Source organism: Amblyomma americanum, chromosome 1 (genome assembly GCF_052857255.1).
Source record: "Amblyomma americanum isolate KBUSLIRL-KWMA chromosome 1, ASM5285725v1, whole genome shotgun sequence".
Classification (NCBI taxonomy): domain Eukaryota; kingdom Metazoa; phylum Arthropoda; class Arachnida; order Ixodida; family Ixodidae; genus Amblyomma; species Amblyomma americanum.
In genome coordinates this window covers 242209756-242226366 of record NC_135497.1, presented here as the reverse complement: position 1 = coordinate 242226366, position 16611 = coordinate 242209756, and the positions used below count along the sequence as shown (strand labels likewise).

The 16611-nt window shown below is 50.0% G+C and overlaps 1 pseudogene; it reads right to left on the bottom strand.

Annotated features, from left to right (window-relative positions):
* Positions 1 to 1239: 1239 nt before the first annotated feature.
* On the bottom strand, positions 1240 to 1683 carry LOC144116299 (sentrin-specific protease 1 pseudogene; annotated as a pseudogene).
* Positions 1684 to 16611: the final 14928 nt, after the last annotated feature.

The window sequence follows — 16611 nt, the reverse complement described above, 5'->3', positions numbered from 1 at the left end:
GAAACCTTGAAGCCACTCGGTGTCGTTAAATGTTTCAGGTATGTTGATGATTTCTTACTCTGCTCTCGCAGGGAGGCGTGACGGAAAGCTTCATACACGACATACTGGAGCAATTTGAAACAGCGCACCCTGGACTTGAGTTTACGCTTGAAGTCCCGAACGGCGTGATGCTGCAGTACCTCGACATCTCCATTTCAGAGGGGCAACATTTATACTGGCACTTGAAATGTAGAAGTGAAAAGTGACTGTTGCCTTTGCATCTATAACCTAATGTGAGCTTTATTTGCGCTTCACAATTCATACCAATTGACAAAAACAATCAATAAGCCAAAGTCTCAAATCGCGAAGCATACAATAACAGTCAATCATTCACAGCACAACATATCTAGCAACCAATCGGAATAAAGTTAAATACGCACTGTCAACCAACAACACGTATGCATAGCGTGGAACTGAACACTGAGGAGAGCGGTCGCACCTCATCCAGGAAATCATTACAAATTGCCAAAAGCCACAATAAAGCGAACGTAATCGCGAAACAAACGAGAAAATATTTACAAGAAAGAGAACCGGATATTCACTACGGCGATGAAACAATACTCGCGTGGTGTACAGTGTCACCGCGAATTGAACACCGGGTGGTGGAAATTATTTCGAAGACCTCGGTACCGCCGCTTCGCCCCGCCCCCCTCATTTCCGTCTCTTCAAATAAAGTTTCTACCACCACCCAATACATATTCAAATATCGGCAGTAATCAAACCAATTGCACACTATCTACATTAAAAACACGCAAGCACGACAGCAAGTGCCTCGGCGAACGCTTACACACGCACTGAAATATACATAATGGACAAGCCGAGGCAGTAGGTATGAAAAACAATCAACAATGGCGCGAACCGGCCAATCAGAAAAATTAGACCAAATGACATAACAAAAACGCACTCAAGCTGCATGCGTACTGTCAACATGGAAACATAATGCACGGATGCTAGAAACGATGCACGTTGACAAAAGTAGAGTTCATCACGGAAGGAGGCCACCGTGTAAGCTCTCGTACACAATACGCCTGCGAAAGTACGGCATGTGCTTCTGCTCGAACAAAATCGGTGCATCCCGTGTGAGACGCTCGGCGTATTGACAGAGGAAGACGCCACAGTCGGAGGTGTTCTTCTGGAGCGGCACATTAGCTGGGTAAAAATACCAGCCGTTCCAGTCCATTTCGCAGTCCTGCCAGCCGCTCACCTTTTTAGGTAATCCGCCAAATCGTCGATGATGCTGGAATGTTCATCGCGCGGACCCAGGCTGTCGTAGATGATTATCTCGGGCTTTCGGAAATCCATCACGGCGAGACACCAGTGATGGAGGTCCTCCAAATGCACGGGCACCAGTACAATGTCATAGGCGAAGAGGTCGGCGCCTCTCGTCCAGCGTTTCACTCCGTCAGGCCCACAGTGACGTACCTTCGTGTAGAAAAATGAACTGAACGCGTACACGGGCGGTCCGCCTCGCCTCTCGGAGCATTCCGCGATCATGGCAAGGTAAAAGTTCACGATCGTGTCATTAAGCCACTTGCCTTCTTTTAGCGTGGCTATGTCACGTCGAGTGACAGCCATAGAGAAGCCCTCGACCAGAACCTGGTCCGGTGAGTCCCCCTCCAACGCTTCCGACACTTCTTTCCGCATAGCAGAAGTGAGTGGACTAGGGTGGCGACATTTCGCTTTCCACTCGATAATTCTTGTTTTAGAGTTTGCTCGGGGTGCTACAAACGCGCTTGCCTTTCATTTCGCTCCGTATGCAAGGTCTATGTATGTACTTTTCTGTGATCAGTCGCACGCTTGCAATGGCACTGAAAGAGGTTATGAAACACTGGCGCCGACCGCAGATTCGCACAGCAGGAGGCCGCGGAGTGACACGACTTGGATTTTGCACCTCTAGAATAAAGATTCATGGCATAACTTTCATTCGGTGGTTCGCTGTGTTCTTCGAATGCTTAATTCTTGGGTTGTATTTCTGTCGGTAATATGGCGCGCCTATCTACCTTCGTGAACTCATGTTAACATTCCCGACCGAATGGGCCGTGGACAAAGAACCACCACACTTGCAAGTGTGTTACGAACATGTCACACTGCCGCCACCTGCTAGCATGTCTGGTGCAGTGTGGTACGTCGGAACACAGCCAAGGCATGTGCTAACTAGCAGGCTCATTAACCAACATTGAGTATTACCTCTTTATTTATTATGTATTTATTTAATACTGCGGACATGCTGTATGTCCAAGCAGGAGAGAGAAATACATACAGTGGAAAAGCAAAGCAGGTACGATAGTACAGAACAATATAGATGCCACAAAATAAACAATGCAAAAACAATTGATAATTCGGTTACATTGCAGCTACTAAGCCAGCAGTGAATATATCAGGAATGATTAGCAAGCCACGGAGAGTTCTGCGGTTGAACATTCCATTCAGAAACTGTTCTAGGAAAAAAAGAATACTTGTATGTATTTGTGCGTGCAAAAATAGGTCCCAAGCTAAGGGTATGCTTGTGGTGCGAGGCTCGTCTAGAATAACTAGCGATTTGATTTTCGGGTCGAATACCAAGTCAAGAAAAGTATAATGAATGAAGGAAATCGAGACGGGCTTTCTTCTATCTACAAGCGGTTCTAAGTCTGCAAGTTTCAGCATGGCGGAGGGAGAGTCTCTGCGCCAGTAACGGTTGAAAGAAAAGCGAGCCGCACGACGTTGCATTTTTTTCTAGTTTCTGGGTGTCATCTGCAGTGTAGGGGTCCCACACAATGCAGGCATATTCGAGAATTGGCCTTAGAATCGATTTATATGCCTTCAGTATTGGGGCTCTAAGGCAACCGCCCACTAACTACTGCTGTTAGTTTCCTTGTTTATTTATAGGCGTGTAGCCACCGTAAGCAATATACATTTCAGCACTTATAATTTAGGAAACGTAGCTACACTCGGCGCTCTGACCAAACATATTTTGCCTATGTCGTCGAGTTACCTGCACTGGAGAGGTTGCTTTGCCTGAAAGTTAATCGAAAGCGCATGTATTTTGGCGCGATTTAGCCAATGTATGTTGGGCCACACCGCCGAGAGTAACCGCGTTTTAGAAATTCTAGAAACTCATATGGTTATTATACTACGGTGGGCTACACGCTCCTCAATAGTTAAAGAGCCTAACAGTAATAGTCAAAAAGTTAACTATTCATTATTTGTTAACCAAGCTGGTAATTAGCCCAGCCAATCTTTATTCTGATGTACTGCACCGGTGAAAATGTTATGGCGAAAAAAGCGCTCTTCTAACTCAAAAAGACTATTTTTAAAAATAGCGGAGAGTCTTACATGAAACGCCCTGTATGTTAAGTGCGAAAACGACCGCATAGCCCACGGTATCCCCGAAGGGAATATGCCACCACATTTCTGCCGGTAAGTTTGCGCAGCCCAAAAAATTATTGAACAGAACAATAACCAAATTAAACTAGTGGTAACCAGTTTAGCAGCGTATTTGCTCAAAACAACAAAGAAAGCATATATTTTAATGAAATTGGCGGTGTAGTGCAACCGTTAACTTGACGAGAATCCCGATTACACACCAGGTCTAACACGACGACTGCAAACCATCACTGAATTTTTTCTTAACTATTCTGATTCAATCTTTTTGTAATGGATGGACGTCAGCCGCAAAATGCCGGAGTATGGATTAAAACGGAAATCCTGTACATAAAAACCCTCATCGACTGTGCTCAAACGCCGTGACCTGATTCGTTGGCAATACAAGTTTTAAAACTAATACAATCGTCACCTAACCCGTGGATTTCACTTGTGTTAATCGCAAAGCAGGATTGAACGCCCAGTTTTGGCGTTTTTTGTAGATGGCTCAACAGAGTTAAAAAAGTGCACTTACCCTTGAACCTTAAGGTGAACGCTAAAGCGCAAAAAAAAAGACATAAAATAAGACTGAAACACGAGCGCTAGTGTTGTCTGATTTTATGTCCTTGTTTTTTGTGCTTTTACGTTCAGCATGGAAACCCAACTGGCCAAACGCGGACCTTAAGGTGACCGACGCATCATGCCAGCTGCTGTACATCCAGTGATCTTCGCAATGGATAATAAAGCACGTAGATGTTAATGTAGGCGACCGTAGGAAGGACCGCATTCAAGAGGTTCTCCTTCGGCCTGCGTCCCGCCTTGCCACCTTCCAAACAGCGATGGACACTATCCTTTTATATATGAAATGCGGTCGTGCGTACACTCACACGGCGTCATGTTCTCCAACAGTAATGAAGAACACTTCCAGCGTTTGCGCCGCTCACGGCCACTCACGGAACTCACTAAAACGGGTAAAGCCTGGGAATGGAGCGGTGAATGTTCATGCTTCCATCGAACCCGACCGCGGCGGCTGCATTTTTATGGAGGCAAAACGCTAAGGCGCCCGTGTGCCGTGCGATGTCGGTGCACGTTAAAGATCCCCAGGTGGTCGAAATTATCCCGGAGCCTTCCACTACAGCACCTCTTTCTTCCTTCCTTCCTTTTACCGCCGCGGTCGCTGAGTGGTTATCGCGCTCGGCGGCTGGCCCGAAACACGTGGGTTCGATCCCGGACGCGGCGGTCGAATTTCGATGGAGGCTAACTTCTAGAGGCCCGTGTAGTCTCCGATGTCAGTGCACTTTAAAGAACCCCAGGCGGTCGAAATTTCCAGTCCTGTACTACAGTCTCCCTCATAGCCTGAAACACTTTGGAACATTAAACCAAATTAAACCATTCTTTCTTCTTTCACTCCATCCTTTATCCCTTCCCTTAAGGTGCGGTTCAGGTGTCCGCCGATATGTGATACAGATACTGCCCCATTTCCTGTCCCCAAAAACCAATTTTCATTTCTCTTACTTCTATCTAACCCGACCGCTGCGGCTGCGCTTTTATGGAGGCAAAACGCTAAGGCACCCGTGTGCTGTGCGATGTCAGTGCACCTTAAAGATCCCCAGGTAGTCGAAATTATTCCGGAGCCCTCCACTATCGCACCTCTTTCTTCCTTCACTCCATCCCTTATTCCTTCCCTTACGGCGCGGTTCAGGTGCCAGCCGATATTATGTGAGACAGATACTGCGCAATCTACTTTCCCCAAAAACCAATTTTCATTTTTTCAGTGCAGCCTGAGCACAACAAGTTGCCCTGTTCTATCTTCTCTTTCTTCTTCTTCGGGGGCAATCATGCTGCTCTTGCGCAGGTCCGCATTCTGACTGCTGTTTTAAGGGCTCACTTTCCCTTCTACTTGCTCAGCATCCCTGTCGAGGTTATAACGATGGAATACATGGTACATGTTTACGAACCGTCTTCGAGACGATTATGTCTAGCTTGGGCGGCCCTGCCTAAACAATTGAAGACAGCGAAACGCTTCTTCCTCGGCGACCGCTGAAGCAATTTCCACGAAATTTGTTGCATCTGAAAGAGAGGTTCAAACTCACCTTCGTGGTCGGTGCATTGACTTGAGGAATGCGAAATGACATCACTCTGTGCTGTATGCAGTGGAACACCTTTAGCACACAGATAACTGAACGTAACACACAGGACTGGAGTGTAGACGATAGCAGACATGTCCCGTGATCCTATGCGATTTATTTTCCGCTATATGTGTGAACCTATTAGGACGAATTCAGAGAGGCCGCGCAAAGATCTGACCATCAAAGGCTTCGCACCACTACGAGTGTTTTGGGAAGGGCCGCCTCGAACACAAAGAAAGTTTTTTTCATGGGAGATTTTCAAATCTTCAATGCAAACCTTCGGCATAGCTATTTTCTGCCGAAAGCCTCGTGTAAGCAATAAAAATATTTATTTGAATCAATGTAGAAGCAACGAACAAGCTTCGACGAATCATACACGGCCACGTGTCATTGTTCTTTTTTATTGCCAGAGTATTACTCCGTGCTGTGTTAACCTCTGCCAGTACGCGGCGCTGGCATCTGTGGAAGAAATAATAAGCAAACAATTGAAAAGTAGTGCCAGCACGACCCGCATGCGGAGAGCGCATTATGCTCTTCACAGATCTTGAGATTCGCAAGATGCAATTATAAGGCCACCCAGCGTGGCAGAGCGTCCTTCGCGATGTGCAAGTGCCATTGTTAAGCTTTCGTTGCCAGCAGCGGAGGAGGCGACGAAGCGGAAGCAGATGGAGGGCACGCGCCCCGCCGGCCACCCAGGCTGCGGGGCAGTGGCTAAGTACCTGGCGGTGTTGCGTTAGCTTGCTAAATTTCTCCTTCTTTTTGTCTGTGCCTGTTTGCTCCTGTTCTGGGGTGATTGGGTGCGGGACGAGAGCTTAATGTCGACTTCTTCTCCTGGCCAGGGGTTTTCCCCTTGGTCGGCATCTTTTCCTAAAGACCAGCTCCCACTTGATCTCTTTTTCCGCAGCGGTGTTTCAAGCATTCCAGTCGCATTAGTGCCTTCCGATGGAGGCGCTATCCGACTGAACAACCCGGAGGCAGTGCAGGCAGCCCTTCAGTCCACATCGAAGCACTTTATGCACATTACCGATGTCCGGCAGTTCGGCAGGGGTGGTGTTTTGTGCCGGTCGTCGGATAAAGACTGTATTGAAGATCTTCTAAAGTGCACGACCTTCGCCAGCCACCCGGTGAGCGCATTCATTCCGCCTCATCTAGCATGTTCCAAGGGCTTGGTCCGAGGGGTCGACTCTCGATTGAGCCCTGCGCAGACGCTTGAGAACCTCTCGCCTGCGGGAGTGATTGCTGTCCATCGCTGCAGCAGGCTGGTTGACGGAGTAAAAATTCCTACTGAGTCCGTCATTGCCACATTTGCAGGATTATTTTGCCCTTCAGAGATTAAGGTGTGGCCATTGGTTTTTCGTGTAGATGCCTTTAACTCTCGGCCCCTTCAATGTCAAAACTGCTGGCGATTTGGCCACAGCGGCAAAGCCTGCAAATCGGCCTTACGCTGCTGTGCCTGTGGGGAACGTCATTGCAGAGAGGAATGTCCTGAACAGCAAGAGAAGTGTTGTTTGTGTAGCGGTGCTCATCCTGCTGATTCGCCTGACTGTCCTGCACGAGCACAAGAAGTTCAGGTGCTCGAGCTTATAGACAAGCGCAGATGCACGCGGAGAGAGGCTTTTGCCGCAGTCAAGGAGAGAGCCTCAGCCTACTCTAGTGTGGCCGCCAAATGCCCACCCATAATGGATTCTAGTTTGTCCCAGGCTATTACAGCGGCAGTTGAGAAAGCTGTGGCAAATGCAATGGATCGCATTATGGAAACCGTGTCCACGTGCATTTCGCAGGTCATAGCTGCTCAGATGACCAATCTTCTGCAGGCGTCCACCACTCCGCTCTTGTCTTCTTTGGCTTCGGAAGCTACCCCTCCTTCTGTAGTAATCGATTCCGCTCCACAGGGCCAAAAACAATGTGAGCAACAAAAGACCTCTCAGCCCTCTCCTTCGAATAGCGTTATGGACGCATCCTCTATGGATTGTATTGATATGGAGTGTGATCTCCGCGCCCAGAAACGAAGTGGGTCTCCTCTGAATATTGCAGGTCCATCTTGCCCCCAGTCAAAGACAAAGAAAAGTCACACAAGTCAAAACGCTAAGACCAGTATTCTAGAAAAGGCAGTCGCGGCTGCGGCACTTCCGCCAAGATAGGGTTCTTAAGTGTCCTCCAGTGGAATTGTCGATCAATATTCTCAGCTTCAATAGATTTAAACTGCCTATGCAATCAGCTTCTACCAGATTTAGTTGCTTTACAGGAAACATGGCTAACTCCAAATTTCAATTATCATCTCAAGGATTACCATCCGTTCCGGCTTGACCGGTCATCACGAGGGGGAGGGTTGTTATTGCTCATATCTAAAAAGTTTTGCCACAGGGCATGCATTTCTTTTCAATATGCGGACAATGAATGTGAAATCCTTGCGGTTGACCTCAGTGTCCCAGGTCAACAGCCCTTTACGGTAGCTAATGCATATTTCCCGTCTGGTGTGCGTGACACTCGGCCCCTTGACTCACTCATGTCTAGTGGCCGATCTCAGGTTCTATTACTTGGCGACTTCAATTCGCACCATGTGACTTGGGGGTTTAAAACAGACAGCTTTGGTTCTAGGCTATTTGATTGGGCTTCTGGCAACAACTTGATCTGCAACAATTCCGGATTGCCTACGTTTGTTCGCAGTCAATGCCGCTCTGCCCTGGATTTAACTTTTTCCTCCCCAGGAGTCTCCGTTATGTCGTGGGCGCCTGTTGACTGTGCAACAAACAGTGATCATCTACCGATTAGTTTCAAGTTTGCGTGTAAATTAACTCTTCCTGAGCGACATCAGCGCACGTTTATAAATTACAATTGCTTTAAAGACACTCTAAAATCAGCCCTCCAAATCACTTCAGACACTCGCGCTCAGATAAGTGCCGAAAGCAAGGCTGCATATCTATGTTCAGTACTGGACCATGCAAGGCAAAAGTCTGAATTTTTGGTTAAGAGAACAAAGGGTGCAATCGCGAACAATTGGTGGAATTCTGAGTGCACGCGTGCATATAGACGACGGAAAGCAGCTTGGAAGAAACTTCTCATCAATCAATGCCCAAAAAATTGGCTGGATTATAAGTATGTTGCAGCAACATTTAAGCGCACTGTCGCCCGTGCAAAGGAGGAGTATAATACAAATCATTATGATTTCCTTTCCCAATCGGGAAGTAAACGAGCCTTGTTTAGTTTCATGAGGCGCAACAAGGTGATTCCTCCGACTGCCAACATTGAATCCCTCGTTCAGTCCCCTGCTGACATCGCAAAGGCCTTAGAAGATATTGCGTGTGGCCTAGAGCTTCGCTTTACATCTGCTTTACCTTCTACTATATTCACATGCACCTCAAGTGATTTCACTGAGGTCTCTATGCCTGAGCTGTCGCAAATTGTTCTGCGCTTATCCCCAGCGGCTCCTGGCCCCGATAAGGTCACTTCATCTATGATCAAAATTTTGTTCAATGAATCTCTTGCAGACCTGTTGGCTCTAATTAACCATTCTATTAAAGGTCCTTGGATACCGCATGAGTGGCGTCTTGCTGAAATAGTTCCATTGCTTAAAAAGCAAGGGGAGGGCTTAACTTTAGACAATATACGCCCTATTTCGTTAACATCGAACCTAGTGAAATTGGTGGAAAGGGTCCTTCTCGGCCGTGTCATGTCATTCATTTCAGAAAATGCTGTATTGAATCCATGTCAAATTGGTTTCAGGCCGGGTTGTTCAATTTGGTGTGCTCATACTGATCTTGAGAGTCGTATTAAATTAGCTCGCAATAGAAAACAGTTTGCTGCGCTTGTCACCTTGGATATCAGTAAAGCATACGACAGCGTGGAGCACTCGACTCTATTACTAAGATTACAGGAACTCAACTTCCCAAGCTATTTTGTAGCCTGGATTTCTGTTTTTTTTTAGAAAATAGAGAATTTTACTGCTGCCAAAATGGTATTTCCTCAAGGAGATTTCCACAGACAAGAGGTGTTCCGCAAGGATCAGTTCTCTCCCCTGTTCTTTTTAACATTTTTCTAAGCTCAATTCCATGCATTCAAAATGTGAAAACTTATGTGTACGCCGACGATATTGCATTTTTTGCATCAGCAGGTGACATTCACACTCTTTATCGAACCCTGCAAAATTACCTCAATGTTCTTGACAACTGGCTAGGAAGAATCCATCTGTCCCTTAATGTGAAGAAATGCGCATTGTTAGTATTTCCAGTTTCTGTTCCTGTAAACATCTGCCTGGTCTATAGAAATAACATAATACCTCAAGTTCAGACGGTGAAGTATCTCGGTGTAATATACGACTCTACTCTCTCCTGGCGGCCACACATTGAGCAAGTTTCTGCAAAAGGAGTTCGGGCCATTGGCATCCTGCGCAGGCTTTGTAGTGCTAGGTCAGGCATGAGAAGGCATACGCTTCTGATGATTTATAAAATGTACGTCCGCCCAATTTTGGAGTTCGGGTGTGTTTTATTCTCAGGAGCTCCTGCCTATAAACTTCGCCCTCTTGTGCTTTTGGAGCGTGAGGCGTTGCGCCTTTGTCTGGGGCTTCCAAAATATGTCGCCAATGCTGTTCTGCACCTTGAGGCGCGAATGCCTTCGTTATCAGCTAGGTTTCGCCTTTTAACAGTTCAAACATTTTTAAAATTGTGCGACTCCCCTCTTCACGCTTCCAGTATAATATTTCTTAGTCAACCTTCCGCCTTTTTTAGTGCTGCCTGGTCTCGATTTCATACCCCGCAGATATGTTACGTGCAGTCCCTCCTTGATCGCATAAATATCCATTTCACTGATGTCCGCCAAATATATAACAACTCCTCATCTGTCCAGATTGAATTCGATGACATTTTCCCATCGAATGCAAAGCTGCAGCCCTTCCCGCTTATTCAGGGTCTATTGCTGGACCACCTAAGGTCCTTTCCCTCTCATGTTCTTATTGCTACCGATGCCTCGCAGGATCGCGAAAAGGCAGGTGTGGGAATTTTTTCACCTTCACTGGATTGGTCTTTTTCTCTCCGTCTTCCTGACTTCACTCCAATTTTTCTGGCTGAATTATTAGCAGTAATCTTAGCCTTACGAAAATTAGAATCTACCGTTTCCCAGGTCGTGGTTATGACAGACTCTCTGTCCATTTGCTCTTCCTTATCCTCGCCCACTGACTCTCGGCCATTACGCCTCTTTAAGTTCCTGATTCCGCTGCATCTAAATTCGGTAAGGTTGCTTTGGGTACCAGGTCACATGGGCTTTCACTTAAATGAGGTTCCAGATTCCTTAGCAAGAGCCTCTCTCAGCGGCCCAATTGTTGCTGTCCTACCATCGTGTGCATATACAGCTGCGGTGAGGTTTCGCAGCTACACAATATTTCAGGAATTTGCTGCCTCGGCTCTTACATCGTCTCCCGAATATCAGCATCTTCTGCATCCTTGGAGTAGCAAAGACTGGCGCTCACGCAGACTAGAGGTCTCTTTCACGCGCTTGCGTTGCCGGGTTCATCTTCTAAATTTCTACCTTCACAGATCTGGCCTGGCAGCTTCCCCACTGTGCCCTTTTTGTGCCGAACCTGAGACAATAGATCACTTCCTGCTGTTCTGCCGCCGCTTTTCTCATTTGAGGAAGCGTCTTTTGCAAATTCCATTTCATCAACTGGGCTTGCCTGTGTCTTCCGCGGTTGTTCTTTCCATTGGCGCTTCTTTGCTTGGACGAAGCGACAGGAGTGTGCGCTCTGCTGTGCAAAATTTTCTTCAAGAAACGCAGCGACTCCCATTCTAATTTCTTTTTCCTGATCTCTGTCAGTAAGACATTGCAACATTACAGGCATTGTGTACTATTATGCACATTAAGCAATTGTCCCGTCTTCGATCTCCAAGTTAACTGGACCCCTTTCCTTCCCTCTTCCAATCTATCAGACTACATACTATTTCCACTGCTTTTCCCGTCAAAAATTTCCTGTATCCAGTAATTAACCGCCTGTGTCTTGGCCACTCCCCCGTAGTGGGTATGTGACAGCCACGTCTGAGGCCTTCCTTCCTTCGGCCACCACAGGCTCGGATCGCTGACGCCGCATTCAAATCCTGGGTGGTGGTGGTGACGGTCACACCTCCTGCTGCGGCTGCCGTTCGGCCCGGCGCCATGGCGCCGCGGCGCGCCTCGGCTCGCCGGCATCGACGAGAAGGGCACGCTGAAGACCGAGGCGCAGGTCAACCCCATCGAGAGCCGGCAGGCGACCATCGCGCTCCTCCTGGACGGCCCATGCCCGTCTTCGCCTCCTCGAGCGACAACACCAGGAAGCTCAAGCGTGACGACGAGGAAGAACGGAGCAACCCTACATCCAGAGGAACAGGTTGGTGGACCAGCAGATTTGCGCCGACGCCCGCATGTCGCGACCACGGCCTCCCTGGTGCTAGCGTCCTCGAGCGTGAGTAGACGGGTGTGCAGAAGGACAAGGCAGAGGCGACTTCTTCGTCAGACTGGTTGCCAGCGACGCGTTTTGTGCGGCGGCAATCCACGAGTTATCAGAAGCGAAGCAGGCAGCCACGGACTGGGTGCCTTAAGGTGATTCATGGTGGCCTGAGTTACCTAATGCGAAGCAGGCAGCCATGAACCCGGTGCCCCAAGGTGATTCATCGTGGCCCAAGTTACCAGATGCGAAGCAGGCAGCCACGAACCCGGTGCCCCAAAGTGATTCATCGTGGCCAGAGTTACCAGATGCGAAGCAGGCAGCCACGGGCCGGGAGCCCGAAGGTGATTCACAGTGGCGGCGAGTGGGGAGCTGCAGAGGCCGCAGCTGCCAGTAACGGTGCTGCGACTCTGCACTCCACGCAGAGGTCTGATGCCACGCAGTGCGGCTTGAGCGAGGTAACGGAACCAGAGTGTTTCATCAGCGACGGAATGCAAATCAGAACGGCTTCAGCGAAGCTGCCAGAACCAGAACGAATCTTTCATCATCATCGACGGAATGCGGTGGCGGGTTTTCATTCTAGCGGAGTTGACCTTTTTTGAGAGCGGGTGTGGAACGAGGACTGCGCCTAGTGCGCCTGGCAAAGGGAGAGCACTTTCCTTTTTTTCTATGACCTTGGACACTAATGAGTGCCAGGATTGCGTGATCGTGTGAAGCCGCGATCAGGGATGTGCAGAGACACATATGGCGAGAGAGAGAGAGCGCCTCCAGTACTCAGGCGCCCAATGCACTGGTGTCGATATAGCGGCCATCGGGACCGAGCCTACAAAAAGGACAATGAGGCAAGGATCTTCACGGTGCATTAACCTTTCTACTTTTTTCTTTTCCTTTTGATCTTCTCGCGTTTAGCAGCACACCTTCATTTCCAGAGTGAATAGTAACGCTTTTGTGTGTGTTTTTTGTAACTTCTGTGTGCTCTGAATAAAAGCGAAAAAAAGACAATTGCACTGTATCTCGTCCTACAGCAGGGGCGAGTATGAAATGCTTTACAAGCAGGCGTGGTACATTTAGGCGACGAGTAATAGGCGCTAATAGCCGTATTCCTTTGAGCTGTGCCTGTCGGGCCATATAAATTTTTCTGGCCGCCCGCTTTTCTATAGCTTCAGCGACGCGTGGCCCACTTTCTTGCCTTGGCACGTAGCCATGTAAAACCACGTCGGTTTGACATCAACTAAGCCGCAATTTTGGAATCGAATGGGAGAAACGCATAGCGGAATCTAAAGACTGCTCATACATGGCGTTAGCTGCACTCTAGTCTTAGAAGCCTCCGTGATAAGCCAACCCCCCCCCCCCACACACACACACACACATCTTTTTTGGCTGATTTACAAGAGCCACGGACCGCGTCAAAATATGTGAATAGTGACTCGACACCGAGACCCACCCACATAATTCTATCAATAAAGTTATTACCACCACCAGCAGCAGCAGCAGGCGCTACACAGAACGTTAGAATGCGCCATTAACCTTCGCGCACGCCGCCGCTGCGTTCCGTCGACCACGACCTGTTGCATATCCTGGCACCACTTTCTCTTCCACTGCACGTGGCCGGCACTGGTCATGCGGGTCCCTACATGTGCTTTAAATGCCGGCACGTTCATTTCTGCTCTTTTTCGTATTATGGTGGCGTGCTGAACAACTCTCGCTGCGTTCGTAACGTCCTTTTCGCTGTTTGAAGAGCCATATAGCACTCGCCTGTTTTTCAGCGGCCTTAGCAAACATTCCCGGCGCATTTTAAATTGCCTATTGAAACACGCTCTTCGTAAAGCAATAAAACTTGCTCCAGATCGCCGATTCAGATACACTATAATGCAACGGGAAACAGAACTGCTTTGATCGCGCCCCGGCTGGTTGGAAACGGCTGACATGAAAGGGCGAACCGTCGTCGACAACTATGATAGACAAAATGCCCTTTACTTCGGTCCCCGAGACCGCCTTCGTAGTCCACAAGGTCGCCCTTGTCTCGCGACGTGCACCGCATGCCCTACCGAAACCAGAAACTGATACTTCAAACCCGACCGCGGCGGCTGCGTTTTGATGGAGGCGAAACGCTAAGGCGCCCGAGTGCTGAAAGATGTCAATGAACGTTAAAGGTCCCCAGGTGGTCGAAATTATTCCGGAGCCCTCTACAACTGCACCTCTTTCTTCCTTTCTTCTTTTCCCGCCGAGGTGGCTGAGTGGTTATGGCGCTCGGCTGCTGGCCCGAAAGACGAGGGTTCGATACCGGCCGCAGCGGTCGAATTTCAATGGAGGCGAGATTCTAGAGGCCCGTGTGCTGTGCAATGTCAGTGCACGTTAAAGGTCCCCAGATGGTCGAAATTATTCTGGAGTACTCCACTACGGCACCTTTCTTCTTTCGCTCTCTCCTTTATACCTTCCCTTGCGGCGCGGTTCAGGTGTCCGCCGATATGAGACAGATAGCGCGCCATTTCGTTTCCCCAAAAGCCAATTTTAACGGGACAGCGTTAAGGAGCTCGTGTGGTCGGCGTCTTTAGCCGTGAGAGGAAAATGGCGCATCTCGGTGGACACCTGAACCACGCAGTAAGGGAAGAGATTTTCTCTTCCCTTACGGCACGGAAAAAATGTCCAGCAAGAAGTGTGACAGGCGTCATTTCCTTTCCTTAAAACCAATTTTCATTTCAATTTCCTTCCCTCGCGGCCCGGTTGGTGGTGGTAGTGGTTTTATTAAAAATAATATAAAAAAGGAAGGAAAAGATTTTTGCTAGCCCCGGCATCTGCCATCGATACTGAAGCACCTGAGCTGGGGCAGCGGAAATAAAGGACAGCAGGCAGAATGGAGAAATGAAATGAAAAAGGTGAGGGGACAGGAATAGAGGACAGGGGGAGAAGTAACATGTACAAACTATTTACACAATAAGAAATGTGTCCAGGTTGTGCGCGTGATTAGTTCATTTTAGAGGAATTAAATCACACACGCGCACAGCACTGTGTTGGTTACAACTGGAGTGGGGCGTCCAGTTATTAATCGTTCAAGGTAGAACTCGCGGAACGTTCGGTCACTGCGTGCAACTACCTGACGGAGAACAGACGGGACGTCGAGCCCGTGTGTTCGAGGAATGCACAGAGGCTCACCAAAGTCCGCTCACGAGTGCGCGCACTGCCCTGCGGCCACAATAGCGTCTTGATGGAGTCTGGTAGTATGCCCTGCGCCCTATAGGCCGCGAGCATATCGCGACGAGCATCGGCGAACGCGGAGCGGCGAAGGAGCAGATGTTCTAGTGTTTCCACTGCACCGCATCCGTCACACACATCACTCGTCGCGATTCCGTGACGCACCCGTCGTTCCCCGGGCCACACGCAGCCAATGCGCGCGCGGAGGATCATTGCACGTTGTAACCGTGTAAGTGCGCGACAGCCGGTGACACTGTCGATGCGCTCACCTCCCGCGATGCGTGGGTCGGGGTGCTGCTTTCGGAGATGGTCGTGAATGGCCGCACGCACGTCCTCCAGCGCAAGGGGCAGATCGCTGGCAGGTAGTTGGTGTGCAGCGGTCGCGAGGTCGTCAGCTTCTTCGTTGCCGGCGATACCGCAGTGACCGGGCACCCACTGTGCACGCACGGCACAACCTCTCTGCGCGAGGCGCTCGATGCGCGAGCGAATTTCCCGCACTAGTGGGGTACCGCGGCCATTAGATTGCAGGCGGCTGAGGGCGGCGCGGGAGTCGCACAGCAGAGCACTCCTGGGCGGCGGAGGGCCGAGGGTGAGCAGCAGGTCCAGCCCGAGCCGGATCCCCATCAACTCCGCCGTGGTGGAGGAGCCCAGTAAGGCTGCGTGTTGCTGGCTGTGCAGTCGCAGGGCGGGGATGGTGGCCGCCGCAGCAAGGGAGCAGCTGTCGCGGGCCACTGAGCCGTCGGTGTACATGAGGAGATGGTCCTGGAGCTCCTCGTGTATGACGGCTCTGGCCAGCTGCTGCACAGCGCAGAGGGGTGTGCTCCGCTTTCCCGCGATGCCGACGATCTCTCGCTGTACCTCCGAGGCAGCAGGCCAGGGCGCGCAGGAGCCGTAGGGGGGTGGGCCTTGGGTCAATTGCTCATACTCAAGCAGCGCCGCGCCCGTTCGTGAGCGCGGGTGCGAGCGCATACGCTGCAGAAGCGAGCCGCCGTCCGGTGCTCGGTGAAACCGGTCGATGTGATTCAGTGCCCTGCGCGCTGCTTGGAGCTCAAGGGGCCACGCTCCTGCCTCGGCCAGCGTTGCGGCGCACTGCGAGTTTTTGGGCAGGACTAGGCACACGCGCAGGGACTTGCGGTGCTGAAGCTCGAGCTTCTTCCAGCACGGCTTGCGCACCGTGACGAGCGGCAGCGCATAGAGCACCGCCCCCAAAGCTGCGGCATTGTATAGACGCAGCGCGGCTTGCTGGGAGATGCCCTGGCCTCGAGCGGTGAGCTTGTGCACGGCCGCGGTGATCCTCTTCATCTGCAGACAGGCCTTAGTCGCCGCGGGGCGGAAGGAAAGGCGCCAGTCGATGTCCAGGCCAAGGTACCGCACCGATTTACGCCAAGGAATCGGAGTCCCGTCCAGTGACAGTAGCGCAAGGTGCGCGCGCGAGCGCGAAACGCAGGCCATGGCCACCGATTTGTCCGCACTCAGCGACAGACCAAGGCCGCACAAGCT